The sequence below is a fragment of the Phyllobates terribilis genome, unplaced genomic scaffold (genome assembly GCF_046119375.1).
Source record: "Phyllobates terribilis strain yellow unplaced genomic scaffold, ASM4611937v1 Scaffold_2__4_contigs__length_985480577, whole genome shotgun sequence".
NCBI classification, from domain to species: Eukaryota; Metazoa; Chordata; class Amphibia; order Anura; family Dendrobatidae; genus Phyllobates; species Phyllobates terribilis.
In genome coordinates, this window is record NW_027362762.1 from 99129106 (window position 1) to 99150579 (window position 21474).

Below are 21474 nucleotides of genomic sequence, written 5' to 3' on the forward strand. Positions count from 1 at the left end.
ACGGACCGCATTTTTGGGTCAATAGAAACTGCTCCCTGGCCTATTTTTCCGGTCAGAATAATGAACGCCGTGATGGACGGTAGACAGACCCCCATTAGATGTCAATGAGATGGATTCAAGTAGATTCAGTTAAAAATTAACACTATGACATAGATGTGAACACAGAACAACTCTATTCACTTTTTTTGTACTTAGTAATGTGGGTCTCAGATGAAATGTAACTGTTCATTTAGTCATGCTCTCCCCCATTATACCCACAGCAGAGGCTATAACAATGGCTTTACGATCACTGTGCTGCCATTTCACCTTTAAGAGATTGGTAAAAGCACAACATTACATGTAATTATACTCTGTGGTCACCTAGTATTGGAAAAGCCGCGGAAAAGGTCTCTCTGTTAAAATTACAGATTTTACCAGAAAATTCTGCATTTGTGTGCAGTGTATTAACTGAAGAATTGCACTTTGTAGGTTTAGCTTTATGTCGTTGTTGATTAGCAGACTGCCCTGACTATATGCATCCCTGCTGATCCGCCACTTATCAAAATAGCAGGAAAATAACTAGAGAATTTTTATACAACTGGATTTTTACTAAGTTCTAATCATGGAGCTCAGAATTATTATTGAGTAATGTAGAATTGCTTTGGGTTCTATTACTTCTATCTAAAATAATTTGCAGAAGTTTTTGTCATATATTTCAGATTTTAGCGCATGACCCTTGTCTTCAAAAATAGCTACCCACTCGAAAATGGTGCAGTGACAGATACAGACAAAGCAGGGTTAAACGGAAACAGTTTCAAACAGTCTCTCAAAGAGGGTACAAGTGTAACCCCTTCCCAACACGGCCAATTTCCATTTTTGCATCTTTGTTTTTTCCTCCCCTTCTTCCAAGAGCCATAATTCTTATTTTTCTATCCACATATCCATATGAGGATTTGTTTGTTTTTTTGCAGGACGAGTTGTACTTTTGAATCACACCTTTTATTTTACTACATAGTGTACTGGAAAACGGGAAAAAAAATTCCAAGTGCAGTGAAACTGAAAAAAAAAAATGCAATTCTGACATTGTTTTTGGGGAATTATTTTTTATTACGGTGTACATTGTATGTTACAAATGACCTGCCAATATAATTCTCATCAGTACGATGTCCAGTTTTTTTTTTATTATTTTAGCGGTGAAAAAAATTCTGAAATGTGTAAAAAAAAAAATTAGGATTGTGTCTTCCTTTTCTGAGACCCGTAATGTTTTTATTTTTCAATCAACATAACTGTGTGAGGGCTTAATTTTTGTGGGATGAGACAACATTTTTCTTGATACTATTTTAGGATAGATACAACATTTTGATCGCTTCTTGCAGCATTTTTTGCTGTATTGTGGCAACAATTTTATCTGTTTATGGAGTTAACTGAATGGGTTAATGATTTCTAGTTTTTGATAGATCAGACTTTTCTGGACACGATGATACCACATAAGTGTCTTTTTTGTTATTATCTTTATTTTAAATGGGGGTGAGTTAAACTTTTACATTTTTTTATTTTATTATTTTTTTTTACGTTTTTACCGTATTTGTTAGTACCCTTGGGGGACTTGAATCTGTGTTTGTCTGATCACATCTGCTATATACAGCAATACCACAATATTGTTGCATATAGTAAAAATCACAGTCTCCTTTGAAGCCCAACCACAGGCGTCCATGCCAATGCGCTGTTAAATGCCACTGTCAGAGTTTGACAGCTGCATTTATCAGGTTAACACTAACAGTTGTGTGGGGAGCTATGTTTTGGGACAAATCTTGGTAGTTACAGGTCAAAATTGAGGCACAGAGCTTGAAGTGGTTGTTGCACTTCAGTATTGAGGCACAGAGCTTGGTGGTTGCACTTCAGTATTGAGGCACAGAGCTTGGTAGTTACAGTTCAGGATTGAGGCACAGAGCTTGGTAGTTGCACTTCAGGATTGAGGCACATAGCTTGGTAGTTACAGTTCAGGATTGAGGCACAGAACTTGGTAGTTGCACTTCAGTATTGAGTCACTGAGCTTAGCAGTTGCATTTCAATATTGAGGTACGGAGCTTGGTAGTTACAGATCTAGATTCAGGCACAGAGCTTGGTAGTTGCACTGCAGTATTGAGTCATGGAGCTTAGCAGTTGCACTTCAGTATTGAGGCAGAGAGCTTGGTAGTTATAGTTCAGGATTGAGGCACAGAGCTTGGTAGTTGCACTTCAGTATTGAGGCACGGAGCTTGGTAGTTGCACTTCAGTATTGAGGCACGGAGCTTAGCAGTTGCACTTCAGTATTGAGGCACAGAGCTTGGTAGTTGCACTTCAGTTTTCAGGCACGGAGCTTAGCAGTTGCACTTTAGGATTGAGGCACAGAGCTTGGTAGTTACAGCTCAGGATTGAGGCACAGAGCCTGGTAGTTACAGTTCTGGATTGAAGCACAGAGCACGACATTAATATCTCCAGATTAGGGAATTTTTGTGATTAAGATCAAGATACATTTTACAGTAGAAATTTGCTACTAATAATTGAAACATCACAACAATTTTGAATTCAAGGTTATGTGCTTGACACACCTTACAGTTTATCACAATTGATACGGTCCACAGTTTCTCACTAAGAACAGTCTGCAGTTTTACTCACTGATGCAGGACACAGTTGTAATAAATGATGCAGGTCATGGTGGAACTCAGCGACCCAGGGTACCATCTTCCTAGTTGTCTCATGCCACAAAAAAGCCTAATGGTACAAGCCATGATACAGGTCACAGTTACATTTACTGTCTTAAGCCACAACATAGCTCAACAGTACAGGCCACTGTTGTTTTTTATGGTTTCAGGCCACAGCATATCGACCATAAGAGGCTATTATGCTGGCACAGTCAGCGGCTACAGGTCACATGGAGCATGGTCAGGGAATCTGCCTGGGAGTCATACATTTGTACATGTATCTCTCTGAAGTTGCCACACTGTCAGCAATCGTCTGATCAATATTGAACCACTCTATTTTGCCATTTAGAACTAAATGACCCATGTTTGTTTCCCTCCTCACACACTATCCATGAGCTTTCAGTAATAAACTCAATAATAAAGTGGCATGCTCATAAAAGGAACCTGTCACATTTAAAATGCTGTTGAGTCGGAGGGAAACATCTTGTAGAACAGGATCAATTAGAAGACTGACATATAGTTTTTTAGGACAAGATCCAGTATAGTTTGGTGGGTGGCGCTTGTGCAGATTGAGAGCATCGCTTGCTGATAGATGCTACTGCGCATGTGCCACCGCCATTTTGTTGGAGCCAAATACTTTTTGCTCCAGGAGGTCACTGAAGGTTCAGTGACTTGTCATTTAAACCCAAAATAATGACGATGAGGCTAGAGCACCAAAAAAAGACCCACCCACAGGCACACCCCAGAGCATGAGCATCTCATTAACTCAAAACTGCAAACACAGATTAAACAAGAACCACAAGAAAGATTTCTTCAACCCAGGTATAATTTTAATCAGTATAACGGCGCCAACCTGCCAATGCGTGTAATTTATTTAGCAAAATCCTGATGACAGGTTTCCTTAAGGCTATGTGCCCACGCTGCAGAAATGCACCGGATTTTTCCTGAGTGTTTCTGCATCTCCCTGGCAGAAAAAATGCATGCTTATTGTACATGCATTTTTCTTGCCAGGGACAAGCGGATGTGAAGCGTTCTTCACATACATTGCCGCATGCGGGTTGTCAAGCGCTTTCCAAGCGATTTTAGCATGACTTGGAAAGTGCTTGACAACTTGGTCACACTATATAAATCCATACAACCAGCATGGATTTAAATAGTGTGACCGAAAGAATGGTAAAAAAAAAAATATATATATATACTTACCTTCTGATGGCCCCCGGTGTCCTTGACTTGGCTTGCCGGCAGCTCGCGGTAGATTAAAGGACCTGTCGACGTCAGCGGTCACGTGACCCGTCTTATGACTAAATGACGTCACCGCAGGTCCTTGAGTCCACCGCGAGCTGCCGGCAAGCCGAGACAAGGACACCGGAGGCCATCAGAAGGTAAGTATAATATTTATTTTTTATTTTATTCTTTTTTTTACAGGTACTATGGTACCCGGGTCCGGAGGAGAGTCTCCTCTTCTCCAAACCCGGGTACCATCCGCACACTGAAACGCATGGAATCCGCAAGTTCAGATTCAGTGATGCGGATGACATGCGTTCCAATGCACGTCAATGGCGGCGAAAACACCGCGTTTACGCAAAATAATTGGTAGTGCTGCGGATTTTTCCGCAGCATGTACACAGCACATGCGGATTATCATTGGGGAACATGGAAGACCTTCTACCAACGCATAGTGGGCACACAGCCTAAAGGCAGAATCCTAATCCCAGAGGAAGCAGAAAAGCTAGAGCGTTATGTTTATGAATCCAAGTGAATGCAGAAGAGTTGAAGCTATAGAGTTGAAGCTATATATATGTGTATAATAACTCTAATCATCACAGAATTTAGGACCGAAAACGATATTATAATAAACCAGCGAAAAATGGAAATATGATTGTTTGTTCTGGTGGAACCAGGTAAGATGTTACTATTTAGTAGTTTTTATATATATACTGTATTTATAAATATCAGTCTATTTAGAGTGTGGTAAGTGTATTTATATATCATTGTGATTTCAAAGAGGAAGCCTGAATATGACTGTTTTGGCAGCGTACCAGTCTCGCTGCAGGGTAATGTACTTTAACCTGTTTTCCTCTGCCAACAAATCTACTGTACCACTCTGCTCTTTGTTGTGCTGTAATCTGCCCTTCAGTTCACATGCAGTTCAGGTTTGCTTAAATTAATTTCCCTTCTGCTCCCCTGGGAATGTTCCCGGCCTTATCAGTTCTGTGTGGTTCTGAGCTTATTTACTTGCTACTGTATCTATTATCAGTATTACAAAGATGCGCTGTGCATGAGCGCACCAGGAAAAGAGCTTGTACGTAGAGTAAAGCTTGTTACATAAGGCGTTTACATGCACAAGCCACCGGGTAAAAAAGCACATTCATCTGTGAAAGTGTTTTAATTTGCATTTATTGAAGAACTCACAATTTCATCTAATGCATCACATTAATATTGACAATCCACGCTAAGGGACTAAAGGGATCTGAGTCTTCCCGGCCCATGTAGAAGAACCAAATTTCTCATTTAATTACTCTCTGAATATTCTATATATAATTTTGCCTAAAAGAAAAATTTTCTAGTAAACCGGACCACCACTCAAATTATCAGCACAGTCAAAACGTCAGAAATGCCCTCCAAGTGCTCCTATATGTAATCTATAATACACATTTGGGGGAAATCTGAAGGTAGGGTGTTAGGGAGATAGACACATTGGGCAAAAAAGGTAGTGATCTGTGGGAATGTTGTCAATTTAATGGAGCCCATTCATTTAATACAAGTGCCCCATTGAGTAGTGCCTATTGAATGAGCATGAGCCATGTTCCTGGCTAGCAGATAAGCAGTGGAAACATCTTCAACTGTGTGGTACACCAGGCTACTGAGGGGAGATTGCCTCTGTGACTGCCTTGAGTACATGCTGTCAGTAGAACCCAGTCCAGATGAGCAGAGCTGAAAGAGAGAGCAAGTGCATACCATGGGAAGTAGCTGCAACAGCCAAAACCAGGTGGAAAAGACTGAAGCCCAGAAAAAAAGACCATACTGTGAATACGGAGAGAGATGCTGCAGAGATGAGAGCCTGAGGTACACATTAGAGTCTACAAGTGAACCACTCGGGTGTGCAAGTGGGCACTGAGCAGTTGTCGGCCTGGAGTGCATGTCTGGAGAGGACCACCTGGTTGTCCAAGTGAGCACTGTGAGGTTGTGGGCCTGGATTGCATGTCTGGAGAGGACCACCTGGTTGTGTAAGTAAACACTGCGATATTGTATGCCTGGAGTGCATGCTTGGAGAGAACCACCTGGTTGTGCAAGTGAGCACTGCGAGGTTGTTGGGTTGGAGTGCATGTTCGGAGAGGACCACCTAATTGTGCAAGTAAGCACTGTGAGGTTGTTATGTTGGCGTGCATGTTCGGAGTGGACCACCTAATTGTGCAAGTAAGCACTATGAGGTTGGGTGGCTGGAGTGCATGTCTGGAAAAGATCACCTGGTTGTGCAAGTGAGCACTGTGAAGTTGTGGGTCTGGAGTGCATGTCTAGAGAAGACCACCTGGTTGTACAAGTGAGCACTGTGAGGTTGTTGGTTTGGAGTGCATGTCCGGAGAGGGCCACCTAGTTGTGCAAGTGAGGTTGTTGGCCTGGAGTACATGTCTGGAGAGGACCACCTGGTTGTGCAAGTGAGCACTGTGAGGTTGTGGGCCTGGAGTGCATGTCTTGAGAGGACTACCTGGTTATGCAAGTGGGCACTGTGAGGTCAAGCACCTGGAGTACATGTCTTGAGAGGACCACCTGGTTGTGCAAGTGGGCACTGTGAGGGTGAGGGCAGAGACAGAGAGGGTAGCTATTGCGAAGAGCAGTTGAAAATACTATTGAGAGTGTGGGACTCAATTGGAACTGGACTGCCTATGTCAGAGTTAATGTAATGACCCGTGGCAACACCAGTTCAGGTGTGCCAGGAAAGGTGATGAGACCAGTGACTGTACAAATTTGGGGGAAAGTTCTGCTGTTGTCCATCTGTATGAATACTAGTGCCTCCATAGTGGATGACTGTAAATAAAGCCAAATTGATCTTTTCCTATTGTTTAGTCTTTTTTGGAAAGTCAGTGTTTGCTGACTACAGACTACAGAGGGTGCAGTGACAACTGGTTTGCCCACCCATCTTTTACATGGTTGCCATGACATCAGCACTGCAAACAATAGCAGACAATGGGAGCCGTGGCAGAGACTCAGCGTTAGACCCAGGGAGGGTGAGTATACAATTAAGGACCCGATTTGTTTTACACCAGAATTCACAATATGCACAATATGAGACAGCACTAAAATTTTGCGTCTTTTGGCAGTCACACACCATTCTCCCCAACAGAGTGGGTGGAGATGTGGCGGAACGAGGGCATGGCAACCCCCATTAGTGAAATTCATGGTGAGCAGTGGCATTCCTTACACTCGAGTACCTGTTCTGGAGTAGGATTTGTGGTGAGGCGCACACAGAGACTCACGCCACTTTTCAGACACCTCCTAATGAATTAGGAGCGTCTGACGTGAAAGACGCCGGTCTTGATACAGTAAATCGGGCCTAAGAGTTTAAAAAAATCCATATTTTTTCTTGTTTTCTTGATGTTGTTATTTCAGTTACATGCAGTTGCTGCCTTTTTCTTTTCTTGCATAGTCTGTGATGTGATGATATGCCGCTCACTGCTCTCCATACCCACAAGCCTTGTCTCTGTTTATTTGTTTCTCTCTTTCGACATTAACCTGCTGGCTGGCCAGATCTTCTGTATCCACACTTTCCTCTTCTATTTCTTGGCGCCCCAGCTGGGTGCCCATCCTGTCTTTACTGTAATGGAATTTCCATGATAGATAATATCATTATCGGATAGTCCGTGACATACATGTAAACTGTATGCTGTGCAGCAAACATCACAGACAAGCCCATAAATTTCCCTTTTATCAATAACAATCTATTAAATGAATACTAAATGCCCAATTTTTTAGAGGTTGGAATTTTTTTTTTTAAATTCCAGAAGTAAACTGTAGAAGACAAAATGTTCTCAATCACTTTTTCTGTGGCTAGGGTCACATGACCGTATTTTCTTCCATCCGGGAAAATCGGTCCACTTACTTGTATATGAATTAATACTCTAATCAGAGTTTGGTCAGAGTGTGATCATAGTGCAATCCGATTCATGGATGCAAATTGCACATGCTTCAATTTTTCTTCTCGGACAGACTTGGTCCAATTAAAAAAATCGGACATGTGCACGGTACCATAGAATAACATTGGTCGATGTTTTGTAGGATCGGACTTGGACTGAAAATACAGTATTCGGCATGAAACCTTTGGCTCACAATTGAGAGGTGATACTTACAGGCATTGTCCACTAATCGGACAGTCCCTTATAAATTGCTATATCCCTCCGTGTAAAATTAAAATAGCCAATATGTGACATGCAGAAGTAGTACTGTTGCTTTAAAAACATTCAGTAACTATTAGAAGTAACACAAGCACAGGAGACAGGAAGTGTTGTGCTCCAAAAGCATCCAGCAACTAGAGGGGTTAACACAGTCACAGGAGAAGGGGAGTGTTTTAGCAGAGCCCCAGGGGGATTGTGTGGAAGTTGTTTACTGTCTGGCTAGAGCCAAAGAGAAAGGTGGTGTGTGTGTTCTGTATCTCACAGAAGCGCCCCTGCAAGTGAAAAGGATTCAAGTCAGGAGTGAAGCTAAGCACAAGTCAGGTAGAGTACCTGAACTAGCAGTGCAGAGTATTGTCAGGCGGAAAGGTAAGGACTGGAAGAAATGGTGTCACAGAGATCATCTCCCTCAGCAAACCCTCCCCCCTCCTCCATCTCACTGTCCTGTAAGGAATGCTGTGTTCATTAATGTGCCTTTGCATCAGAACTGTGCAGTCCTTTACTACTGGGAAGATTGTGATCTGCTGTGCTGCTAAGGAATCTGTACTGTTTGTCACTGGAGCCTGTTGCTCTTAAGACTTAACTTGCACTGGCTGTGCAGCTTCTTATTAAATGCTACTGTTCTACCGTTTATGAGGACTCTTGTCAAGTGTGTCTGGTCAGCAAGTGAAACAACCTACATTTCTGTGACTGAGGGTCAATACCCCTGTGTGCCTGAGAGAAGCTACAGCATATGGTCTATGGTCGCCCTGAGTAACGGTTCCCCCAGGATTCTAAAGAATTCATGTAACCTGTCTCGCCCCTATCTGAACCTAGTGGCGTGCGTGTAACATTGGTGGCCCATACGGGAAGTACTGAGCGGAAATTAGCATGTAGAGGGAGAAGTGGAAAAGTGTCTGTAAAAACACAGCAGCACAGCACCTCAGCTCAACTCTGCTACACCAGTTAAAGGGGACCAGCCGTAAAGAAAACTCACTAGCAGCAATGTGGAAATACAAATGGACAGAATTAGTGAGCTGCTTCTTCTGTTAACCTGTATATATACATATAAAGATGTCAGAAGAAGAGATTTCTAAAGCACACAACCGCAGACAACTGTTAGCTGCCATTAATGCAAAAATGGATGAGCTGGGGGAGAAAAAAGCTGAAGACGACATGGGGACAGTCCACCAGGAACTAACACAGTTTCTAAACAGGTTGAAGTTGGAGGATGGAGGGGCGGCACCAATTACCAAAAGCGGGAATCTCCGTCCGCAGACTGAACTACAGGAATTGAACGAACAACTCAAAGCCCTAACAGCAGCCCTGCAGGAATCGACCAAAACCTCTGAACGGGTGACAGACTCAGACAGAACCTTTAACCTGCTTGGGTTAGATAAATCAGGAAGACAGTCCTCTCTAACACCACAAATCACCATAAGGAAAGAATTCAAGATCCTGGGACAGATTGGAGAGTGTGAACAGAAAAAGAAACTGTCTTATATGAACTTGTTGCACCAGATCGATGCAGGCTTACAGAAAGGCTACAAGCCAGATGAGAACGTTGAGGAGGTGGTGAAAGCGATCAGCCCAGGATTGAACCTCCGTATTATACTAGAAATGAAGAGTCAATTGACCTTGCAACAGCTGACGATGATTTTAAAAGGGCACTATAAAGAAGAGAGTAGTTCAGAATTGTTCCACCGAACGGGGTTAATCAGCAAAGACATCAAGTTGCAGCTGAAATAGGACCTAGAAGATCCTGGCATTCTGGACGAAGTCCTAATTGAAAAAGTGAATGAGGCAGCTAGTTTGGAGTTAGAGCGAGAACAAAACTTAAAGAAAAGCTCTGCTCCTAAAATCACTAAAATGAGTCAGCTGAAGTTGGAGACCCCCGGTGGCCAGTCGGAAGATAATCATGGAGACCCTCCAGTGACACCTCCAAGAGGGAACCATAAAGCACCAACAAAAGAGAGGACCGCCAGTGCTGACTGGGAAGAAGTAATAGGAGAACTGCGAGCTGAGTTGATTGAGGTGAAAAAGTTGATTCGTTCCAGGCCAGAATCTGTATCCATCAGACCCAGGAATGGGTTCCAAAACAGAAAATACCTGGCTTGTGAAGCATGCCGTTCATCAAATCAGAGTACGGTGTGTGTCCACTGTATAAGATGTGGTGAGGAAGGACATTATGCCAAGGAGTGCCAATGGTCATGGTCGTTTGGGTTAAAAGACAGGAGGTTGCCAGTGCGGGGCGACTGGTAACCGCGACACGGAGGAGGCTCCAGAAGCAAATCCAAATCTCACCAAACCCCAGAATGGCACATGAGGTAAAACAGCTGCATCAGTACTATCACCAAGTGTGCTCCCGTCTACAACAGCTGCAAGAGAGACAGGGGCATCAGTTACTTAATGCACAGTGCAGAGGTCAAACAATGTACTCCTGGGAGGAGGATTCCTCGGTCAGTAAAGATAGCCTCATCAGCCTAATCGGTGAAAGATGCTTTATACAGTGCCAGCTAGATGGACTCCTAATAAAAGCACTGTGGGACACAGGAGCCCAAGCGAGCCTTTTAAATGAAGAATGGAGAAGGCGCTACCTGCCCCAGACCAGCCTTCGGTCGCTAAAAGAACTCTTAGGACCAGTGGAACTCCACGGCAAAGCTGTCAACCAGACCGAAATCCCTTTCATAGGCTGGATGGAAGTGACTTTCCAACTGAGGGCCACGAAGAACAGCAACACCATTGAGCTTTTGGTACCTTTTCTCATGACCAGTGATCAGAACGTGGAAGAGGATCCTATCCTGGGTTATAATGTAATCAGTGAGGTCATCATGAAACACAAGTCAGGGACGCTGGTGGTGGATGCATTTGCCACATCACTTGCCATACCCGACGCCGTGGCAGAAAATGTGATTCATAGAGTAAAGAAAGCACAGAATACAATGGACCTAAAAGAAGTCAAGGTAGGCTGGTGCCCAATCATCATCCCTGCAAACCAAATGGTGGGAGTGAAGTGTGGAGTCCGGGTAAAACCGGGAAGAAAAGTCCAGAAAAGACTGTTCGTGACAAAAGACTCCTCAGAACTTCCGGAAGGCCTAGCTTAAGGTGAAACTGTGCTTACAATTCCTACTGGTGAGTTTGCTCGAGTGACAGTACCGGTGATGAATACTACGAAACACGAAATTAGACTGTATCCAAAGACTGTGTTAGGTCACATTGAAACCGTTAAAACTGTATATCCAGCCAGTGTGAGACCCACCCAGGGGTCTACCGTGAATTCAGTCTCCCCACCAAGGAACAGGAGTTGCCCAGGGGAGGAAATTGCACGACCCACCTCGGGGTCCTGGGATCCCCCAGTACCCCTGGAACACTTGTGTGCTGAAGATCAAGCGGTAGCAAAACAGATGCTGAGAGAAGAGTGTCATGCATTCTCCAAAGATGACTTTGATATAGGCTGTATCCTGTCATTGCAGTTGAAAATCAATTTGAAAGACACGACCTCAGTAACCAGAAGTTACATGTCTGTGCCGAAACCATTACACCGTGAAGTGAAAGAGTATTTACAAGACCTAATCAACAGAGGTTGGGTCCAAAAGTCGAAGTCGTCTTATTCCTCTCCTATTGTTTGTGTTAGGAAGAAGGACGGTATGTTGAGACTCTGCTGTGATTACCGGGAATTAAACTAAAAGTCAGTACCTGATGGGCACCCGATACCAAAGATTCAAGATATGCTGGATAGCCTATCACGAAGTACCTGGTTCTCTGTCCTCGATCAGAGTAAAGCATACCATCAAGGGTTTGTTGAAGAGTCCAGTAGACCTTTGACAGCATTCATCACACCGTGGGGGTTATACGAGTGGATCCACATACCATTTGGGCTCAGTTCAGCTCCAGCAGAATTCCAGAGGAGCATGGAGACATGTTTAGAAGGATTGAGGGACGATATCTGCCAGCCGTTCTTGGATGACAATGTGGTACACAGCAAACCCTTCTGGGAGCATGTTGAACACGTGAGGACCGTATTACAGCGGTATCAACAACATGGAGTTAAGTTGACCCCAAAGAAGTGTGAACTGTTCAAAAGGCAAGTCCAATTTCTAGGGAAAATTGTGTCCAGAGAAGGATATGCCATGGACCCAGCAGAAATTGCTCCGGTACTGGCCTTAATAGACAAGCGGCCCTCTATTGTCGGGGAGTTGAGGCAGATCTTAGGATTCCTCTCCTACTATTGTACTTACATTCAGAACTTCTACAGGATTGCCGCCCCACTATACCTCCTCTTGGGGGGGACGACAGAGACAACAACAGCCGCGGAGAAAAAGAAGAATGCGGGTAAGACCGGGCTTAAAAGAAACAACGCCGTTTCATCCCAACAGCCCATTCTCTGGACAGCAGACCACCAGGAGATATTGGAAGAACTAGTGGACTACCTGGTAAAACCACCCATCTGGGGATATCCTGATTTCAATTTACCAACTGTTCTTGATTGTGACGCTTCTCAAGTTGGACTGGGAGCTGCCCTGTATCAGCATCAAGATGGAAAAATGAGAGTCATCAGTTACGGTTCTAGAACGTTGACAGACGCCGAGAAGAATTACCATCTACATTCTGGAAAACTGGAGTTCCTAGCATTGAAATGGGCTATCTGTGAATGATTTAGAGATTATCTCTACTACAGCAAAGAGTTTGAGGTATACACTGACAACAACCTTTTGACCTATGTCCTTACTACAGCCAAACTGAATGCAACAGGTCAGAGATGGGTCTCTGAACTAGCTGACTTCAATTTCAGTATCAAGTACAGGTCAGGAAAATGCAATGCGCATGCTGATGGATGATCAAGAATGCCACTAGAGCCTGAGGAGTTTATGAAAGAATGCTCGGAGGAAGTCAGTCTGGAAGCAATTGAGAGCACTACCCAAGCAGTACAAGCTTATCAAGAGGAAGACACACCATTATGGTGTCCGTTGATGGTGGAAACCACCATAAAAGTGAGAGAAAAAGATCACCCCCGGTCTATTCAACAACTACCAAAAGGGAAAATCCATAGAGCACAACGGGAAGATCAGATAATTGGTAGAATACTACTTTATGTGGACCAAAATCGGTTTCCAAGTAAACGGGAGAGAGACAATGAGTCACCAGCAGTATCTGTTTTAATTAAAAAATGGACGAAGCTCTACCTCAGTGAAGACGGTATCCTGTATCGTAAAGGAGGACACAAAACCGGCTGTTAGTACTACCCAGAGTATTCCGTAGGTTGGTCTTCAAAGAACTCCATGAAAACATGGGACACCTGGGAGTAGAAAGGACAAAAATTTGATCGGTGAACGTTTCTTCTGGCCGTACATGCAGAGAGATATTGAGAGGTACGTGACCAGGGAGTGTGGGTGTCTGAAAGATAAACGTCCCAACACATCAACTTGGGCACCTATGGGCAACATCCAAACTACGTATCCGTTTGAGATGGTCTCAATAGACTTTCTACATCTCGAGACATGCAAGGGTGGTTACGAATACATCTTGGTGGTGATGGACGATTTCACTCGATTTGCTCAAGCATATGCCGGCACCAATAAATCGGGTCGAACAGCGGCAGAGAAGATCTTCAATGGTTTTGCTATGAGGTTTGGGTTAACTACAAGGTTACACCACGACCAAGGAAGAGAATTTTAGAACCAGCTCTTTGCCAAGGTAGGAAAGTACTGTAGAATTCAGAGATTCCACACAATGCCCTATCACCCAGAGGGTAATGGACAAGTGGAACGGTTTAACCGGACATTATTGTCGATGTTGCGCACTTTAACAGCTGATCAGAAGAAAGACTGGAAGAGTTCTCTGTCAAAAGTGGTACATGCCTATAACTGTGCAAAGAGCGATGCAACGGGTTACTCACCCTTTTTCCTATTGTATGGACGATTGCCAAGACTGCCAATCGACATCATGTTCGATACTCTGGTGTCAGAGACTTACAGAATGTATCCGGAGTACGTTCGAAAATGGAAGGAACGGATGGCAGAGGCATACAACATAGCGTCCAAAGTGGTTACGCAAGGACAGAGCAAGAGTAAGGAGTACTATAATTGAAAATGTTATGGAGCAGAATTGGCACCGGGAAGCCGGGTGCTAGTCAAGAACGTACGTGAGAAAGGCAGTCTAGGAAAACTTCTTTCATACTGGGAAGACAAGGTGTATGTGGTCTTAAGGAGGAAAGCTGATGACAGCCCAGTGTATGAAATCCGATTGGAAACGGGAGACAAGATAACCAGAATAGTTCATCGGAATTTACTACTACCCTGTGATTATCTCCAACCACAACAAGACCGACATTGTCCGAGCTTGACTAAGGGACCACCACAGACTGAAGCTCCGGAGGAGGATAGTGACTTTGAAAGTTCCGATGGAGCAGAACACACCGCTGTATTTCTCGGACCGGCAAGGAGAGGGATGTACCATCCTCAGGAGAGTGAACTAAGTCCTGAGGTTCCAGAGTTCGTACCAAGGAGTACAGATGAAGTCCAATTCAGATCTGATGATTGAACACTGGCCCCTGAAGAGAACGATCGACACTCAGGAGGAGCAGAATTACCAGACCGTGCGGAAACAAGCGACTCAGGAGAAGTACAGGAACTTACAGAGGCAGCTCCAAGAGCATCTGAGGAGGCACAGGTAATGAGTGCGGCAGAAGAAACTTCTGTGACCGAAGAACCCGCGGTCTCTGAGGAACAACCTACCAGGAGGATTTCGACTCGAGAAGTGAGGAGGCCCGTGATGCTGACGTATGAGACACTTGGTGAACCGAGTCAAGTGCCAAGGACTGTTGACTGGAAACAGGTATCTCTGCCTGCAGACCAGGTAAGCTCACTTGAGTGGTATTCACCACCGAGAGGCAGTATGGAAGATGTTGCCTACTGGAAAGACTTGTTTTCATGCTTTGATTTTCCTTAAAAGACTTTGTAGAAACAAAGAACTGTTAAAGTGAGAGCTGGTTGAAGACGTATGAAAAGCTCCAGCTGAAGAGATGCTGATTGTTTTAATTGTGTTAATTGTTTATTTCTTACAGGCATCCTACAAGAGAAAGGTCGTAAGATTAAGTTGTTATCAATGTTTATGAACTTTATACCAATTTCACAATGCCAATTTGTATATAAAGTTATCCAAATTTCACCACTGTCTTAGAATTGGTCAGATTGACCAATTAAGATGAATGTCGAGGACGGCATTCAAAAAGGAGGGCAGAGTGTGACATGCAGAAGTAGTGCTGTTGCTTTAAAAGCATTCAGCAACTATTAGAAGTAACACAAGCACAGGAGACAGGAAGTGTTGTGCTCCAAAAGCATCCAGCAACTAGAGGGGTTTACACAGTCACAGGAGAAGGGGAGTGTTTTAGCAGAGCCCCAGGGGTATTGTGGGGAAGTTGTTTACTGTCTGGCTAGAGCCGAAGAGAAAGGTGGTGTGTGTTCTGTATCTCACAGAAGCGCCTCTGCAAGTGAAAAGGATTCAAGTCAGGAGTGAAGCTAAGCACAAGTCAGGTAGAGTTCCTGAACTAGCAGTGCAGAGTATTGTCAGGCAGAAAGATAAGGACTGGAAGAAATGGTGTCACAGGGATTATCTCCCTCAGCAAACCCTTCCCCCTCCTCCATCTCACTGTTCGTTAATGTGCCTTTGCATTAGAACTGTGCTGTCCTGTGCTACTGGGAAGATTGTGATCTGCTTGTGCTGCTAAGGAAACTGTACTGTTTGTCACTGGAGCCTGTTGCTCATAAGACTTAACTTGCACTGGCTGTGCGGCTTCTTACTAAATGCTACTGTTCTACCGTTTATGAGGACTCTTGTCAAGTGTGTCTGGTCAGCAAGTGAAACAACCTACGTGTCTGCGCCTATGGGTCAATACCTGAAAGAAGTTGCAGCACATGGTCTATGGTCCCCGTGAGTAATGGTTCCCCCAGGATTCCAAAGAATCCATGTAGCCTGTCTCGCCCCTATCTGAACCTAGTGGTGTGTGTGTAACAAATACTCACCTCTAGTGCTGTCACCGTTCCAGCAATGAGTGCACTGGGGCTTGCGTAACGTTGTTATGTCACGTGAGCCTTGCAGTCAATCAGTGGCCACTTCACTCTAACTTTCTTTGTGCATAACTGATATTCAGAAGACATCACAGAGCAGCAGCAGCTCTCAATTCTTCTAGGTATCAGTTTTGATATTCTCTTTAAATACAGGTGCAGGGCTCAGCTTGAATATCACCACTTCCCCATATCGCCTTATTAAGGAAATTACACTACTCAATCGCATACCGTTGGGGGCAACAGGCTCTTTTGTCCTGATGTCAAATTATATGGGTAGTGCACATAATCCCCTCTACTATTTCCCCACGCCTCAACTGTCAAATTATCCAATGGTGGGGAATCTTATTTTTGAAGCAGTGCTCGGGAGCAGTGAGTGACCGCCTGGCGGCCAGCAAGCTCCATCGGTAACGCAGCCGGCAGCTGCTTTGCCTTTTAGGTTGCTTTCACCAGTTCCTGTGTCTTATGTAGAGCACATCAATCAAGATAAACTTGTTAGCGACCAAAATCACAACGCTCTCAATATAATGAAGTTAGCTTTGTAATTTCAGATGCTGCCTATGTAGAGTGCAGCAGCCGATAAACTCATCTTATTTGCTGCACTCTGCATAAACAGCGACTAAGATGAGCAGCTGAGTGAAGGCAGTATTGAATCATGCTCACTGTATATTTGCTGCACTTTGCTCTCCCACAGCTCTCTGCCTCTCCTCACTTAGAGTTTTGTGAGAGGAGAGATCTGATATCCCAAATTGGAAATTTTACACCAATATTGTAATATTTTTTTTTTACACCTTTGTCTAACCGTAATGTTATGACTAGGCTTATGAGTAGAGTACAGGAAATACCATAGTTGCACAAGAACCACAAATAATGTACCATAATAAAAAAAAAATACAGTATATATATATTTATATATATATATATATATATATATATATATATAAGTTTCTTTTTTTTTAGATTTTAGGTCTGATTCTAGGAAAAAAAAAAGGAGAATGCGAAAGCTATAATTACATCATTATTTTCTTCAACTACAATACATGTGAGGTGTGGGAAAAAGACAAATGATAATAGTCCACAATTTTGGGGAGCAATATACTTGCCTTGCCAGGTAGGCTGGCAACCCAAACTACACCACTGATCCTACAAAATACATTTCTCACCTATCTTGTGGATATATATGATCACTGGGGTTCCAACTGCTGGGACACTTACCATTCACAGGCTTTGCAATTTCTATTCAAATAGTGAATTAAGTGACAGTCATGTATGTGCACTAACGATCACTCCATAAAGGGGATTTGTATTCCTTTTCTTGTAATAGGTGGGCTGTGTGTATTTTATTGCAGCTTCAGTGAGTGTGAAAAAATTGACAGAGAAATGTCACAGATTATTTCAGATAACGTAGTACATCCTCCTCCACAGAGATCAGGAAGAGACAGGGGAGCTGCATACAAAGCCATATACACTCTTCAACATTGAAATTGCAACAATAAGAAGGAAAAGTTGTGGACTTATGGAAATTACAAGATGGATAGACATGTTACTGATATGCAAATGATGAAAAAATGGAAACAAAATTTTTAAAACATCTCAATTTATTCATTGTCGAGTATGAGCACCATGTGTAGAAATCCCCGCACTTACAGCCTTGGCTTCGACCAGTGAGACTATTAATGATTGTCTAAGGAATGTTCTTCTACATTGAATGCACTTAAGGAAATCATCAAGATCGGCTGATGGCAGCTCCCTCTTCAATTGGTGACCAATGACATCACAGATGTGCTCGATGGAAGATAAGTTCGGAGACGCTGCAGGCCATGGTAGCGTGCTTAGGCTACACAGGTTACTCACAGTAGCACGACCAACATATGGCCTGGTGTTGTTGTGTTGAGAAATGGTTGCTGGGAAACTGGAGAAATGGCCATACCACTGGTTCGTTCCACAACCAAATCAATGTAACGCAGAGCTGTTAGTGAACCTGCCATGAAGACTAGAGGGGTCCAGTGTGACGTTCCTCGTGATGGCCTATTCATAGCGTTCCCCTTGTGGTCTTCATACCAACCTCCAGATATCATTGTGTCCAAAACAAAATTGGGACTCATCACTGAATAGGATACAGTACATTGTGATCTGCCAAAGTGATAAACCAAAGTCTCTCTGTTCAAGGATTCAGTCCCTCTCAATTTGCAACAAGTTGCACGTCGACGAACAGGAAATATCATGCAATCATCCCACTAGACTTGATCCAATGTTTGAGGTTTGATGTGGCTAAAAAAATAGCTTTCAATGTAGCCTTAATGCCGCATCTGTGGCGCCCTGCTGCGCATTGGTGCCACAGAACCCAGAAGGGTGCATGGATGGACTTCTCCACAAGAGGCCCTCACACATTCACACACCTCCATCCTACCACCTCAGACCAGCAGAGGGAGCCCGATAGGGACATATATAGGGAGGGTGGAGCCAAGCAGCTCCGTTAGAGTCTAGAGATTAGTTCCTGCTTAGACACAGAGAGGGACAGAGCTCAGAGTTGAGCAGAGAGCGTGCTGATGCTCAGAAAGCAGCGAAGAGAGCAGCAAGCTGGCTGCTGTGCTTAGGCGAGCCAAGGCCTACAGCACGTGTGAAGGCCTAGTGAGGGCTCTGAGTGTGGCCGAAGGCGAGAGGAGAAGGAAGAAGTAGCAAGGGGGCAGAGGAGCATACCAGGCTCACCCCAGATATATACCGGACACTGGGTCCGCGCCTACAGGGACTCTTTACACCCAGTAGGAACCACCGGAACCCCTGGAGGACTACAGGTCCCTGGTTCACCAAACGCTGATTACAGTACCAGGGCTAGGAGTCACGGAGGCCCCAGCGTCCAGGGAGAGTGATCTCCAAAGAGAAGGCCCTACCACCAGGTCAGTAGGTGCAAGGAGAGACAGTAACCAAGCTAGGCCTAGCTCCAAGCAAGTCAGAAGCTTAGCAAGTAAAGCCACAGATCAGGAGGCCCTATACCCGCTCACTGGGGAGAGTCCAAAAGTGCGCCCTTCACCCGGAGTACCCTGGACCGTGCCTGCAATATCACCAGTAAAGGTACTGAAGCTTACCCCCATGTGAGTGTCCGTCTTTCCTCCGGGACCATCCTGCCGTCTCTCTCCCCTGCACCACCATCCATTACACCCCACGCTGCCCTGGAGCTAGCTCTACCTGTGGAGAGCCACACCATCCCTGCTGCCATACCACCAGCTCCAGAGGACTGCTCCGCAGCGGCGGCACCCCTTTGCCGCATTCCACAGGTGGCGTCACGAACTTTCCAAATCCCATATATATTCCCCTTTTTACTGACCGCCCTGGGTCACGGACCGGGCCAGCCACCGTGATATCCCCCACCGGCATACACAGAGGCCCGGCTGCCGAGTACCCCACGGCCCAGGGGGCGCGTCACATCCACATGCTACAGATTGGAGCTATTGCTTGAAAATTTGATCATTTGCAGATCTACCTTCTTGATTTGCATAATCTTACGGCTTGTCCATTCTTGGTGCTGTAATTTAAATTTTGTGGTGTTTGTGTGGATAGTGTTACAACCCTGCCTTAATTAGGATTCCAGCAATATCATAGAATTGACATTAAATCCCCAACACCCTTTGCTGATCTTGCCCCAGTCTACACAGTAAAGCTGAAAAGCAAGCTGGAGAAAACAGGAAATCTAATTTTAATGTAAGATCAGTGTGAAAACTGTAATATTTCAAGATTTTTTATTTGGATAGTGTAAGAAGATAGGATGTCAGGTCCTAGATGGCAGGTCTATCGACAGGAGATGGTTTTTATTTTGACTGGATTTTGGGTCTGGGATTTAGGAGCGACCAAAAGAGCCTGGGTGGGAAAGGTCTTACTGACCTAGTAAAATTAATCTAGTCTATCTCAGGTTGTAGTAGTGTGCTGAGGCTGGAGAAAGACAGAGTTGGTGAACAGTCTGTCCTGCAGCCTGAGAGGTTCCTGTAATTCCAAGTTGGTGAGACTGTTTGATTGACTTTGACTTACCCAGAGAGAGGACTGTTTAGTTGTGCTGAAGAAATGATTGTTTGGTTATTCATTTGTGCTAAAAAAAAAAGGCTGTTTCATTTTGGAGCTGTAAAGTTTATGAAAGCGAATAAACTTTATTCTGTTTTTATATAAAAAGCCTGTGAGTATCCAAGCAGCTACCAGAGAGCTGAAACCCCTACAATAGGTACATAAAGTACTTATACTGTGCGTAAATGTAAAAACCTGATTTAAATAATATGTATTTTTCTAATGATACTTTCCCTTTAAGAGTGCAGTGATGATATTTGCTATATGATATTGCAAGGTTCAGCTGAAATGTTCAGATTCATCAGAGATTCATATAATTAACCTTGATTCATCAGTGTAAGGTAACATAATGCCAGGAATTGTATATTTGTTCTAATTTATCCCACATATGACCACGTGACTCCAGAAAGTAAACCATGCAATGTGCATCTATTTACAGAAGAAAGGGAGAGCGCAAACCTACTGACCGAGATTCTTATATTGATTAATGACACTAACGCAGTACGCACGCAGTTATTTTTATATGCCGGGTTCATAAATATAGGCCAATAACTGTTTGCTAAATGTATCTGGCTAATTGTGACAATTACATGGGTCATCAGTGCCATTAGTGGTAATTAACAAGCCATGGCTCCTTTCTTGGGTTTGTTTCACAGTAAGAGATAGATTTGGACAGTTTATATGTGTTTCAATGGCAGCAAAAATAGATTTAGGCCAAGTCTGATTCACTAAACATTGAAAGGGGCCAGATGATTGTGGTTAAAGAAAGTCACTATGTAGGTCAGCCAGCCATTCTATTCAGTTTCCACACACGTGACACACCACTGCTATGGGATCGGAGCACAGAAGAAGTGCATTTCAGTCTCGGTAATCCTCCAATGTAAATGGCAGTATAACAGTCTGCAGTCTTGTCGAAAGAAAGGGTCAGTTTGGTGGGTCCTCCATTGTGGGTGGGTCCTCCATTGTTCCTTGTGCACCCAGTGTAAAGGAACCTGTACACATTAGATGAAAGTCGTCCAAACCCGCCAATTTCAGTAGGACCGGTCAACCATTTGATGCGTATGGAGACTCTCCCCACAGATGATCAGGCCATTGGAATTTCGACAGCGATCATTTTTTTTTCAAGAGGAGGCAAGCCACTGCCAGTGGATTCTGGCAGTGACTGTCTCCTCTTCCCCTCAACCGAGGGCTCAGTTGTATTAGGGAGACTGGAGAGATAGAGGTCCACTGAACAAATGTTCAACCAACAGTTATCTCATGTGCATGGCCAGCTCTAGACAACCTATCTCTGGAGGTGATCATTTGCCAAAAGTGTTTGGGGTTGTTTCC

The 21474-nt window shown here is 44.0% G+C and overlaps 1 protein-coding gene across 1 annotated transcript in view; it reads left to right on the plus strand.

The window, feature by feature from the left end:
- Window positions 1-21474, plus strand: part of ZC3H12C (zinc finger CCCH-type containing 12C) — a 164937-nt gene that overhangs the window by 37907 nt on the left and 105556 nt on the right. The window lies entirely within an intron of this gene.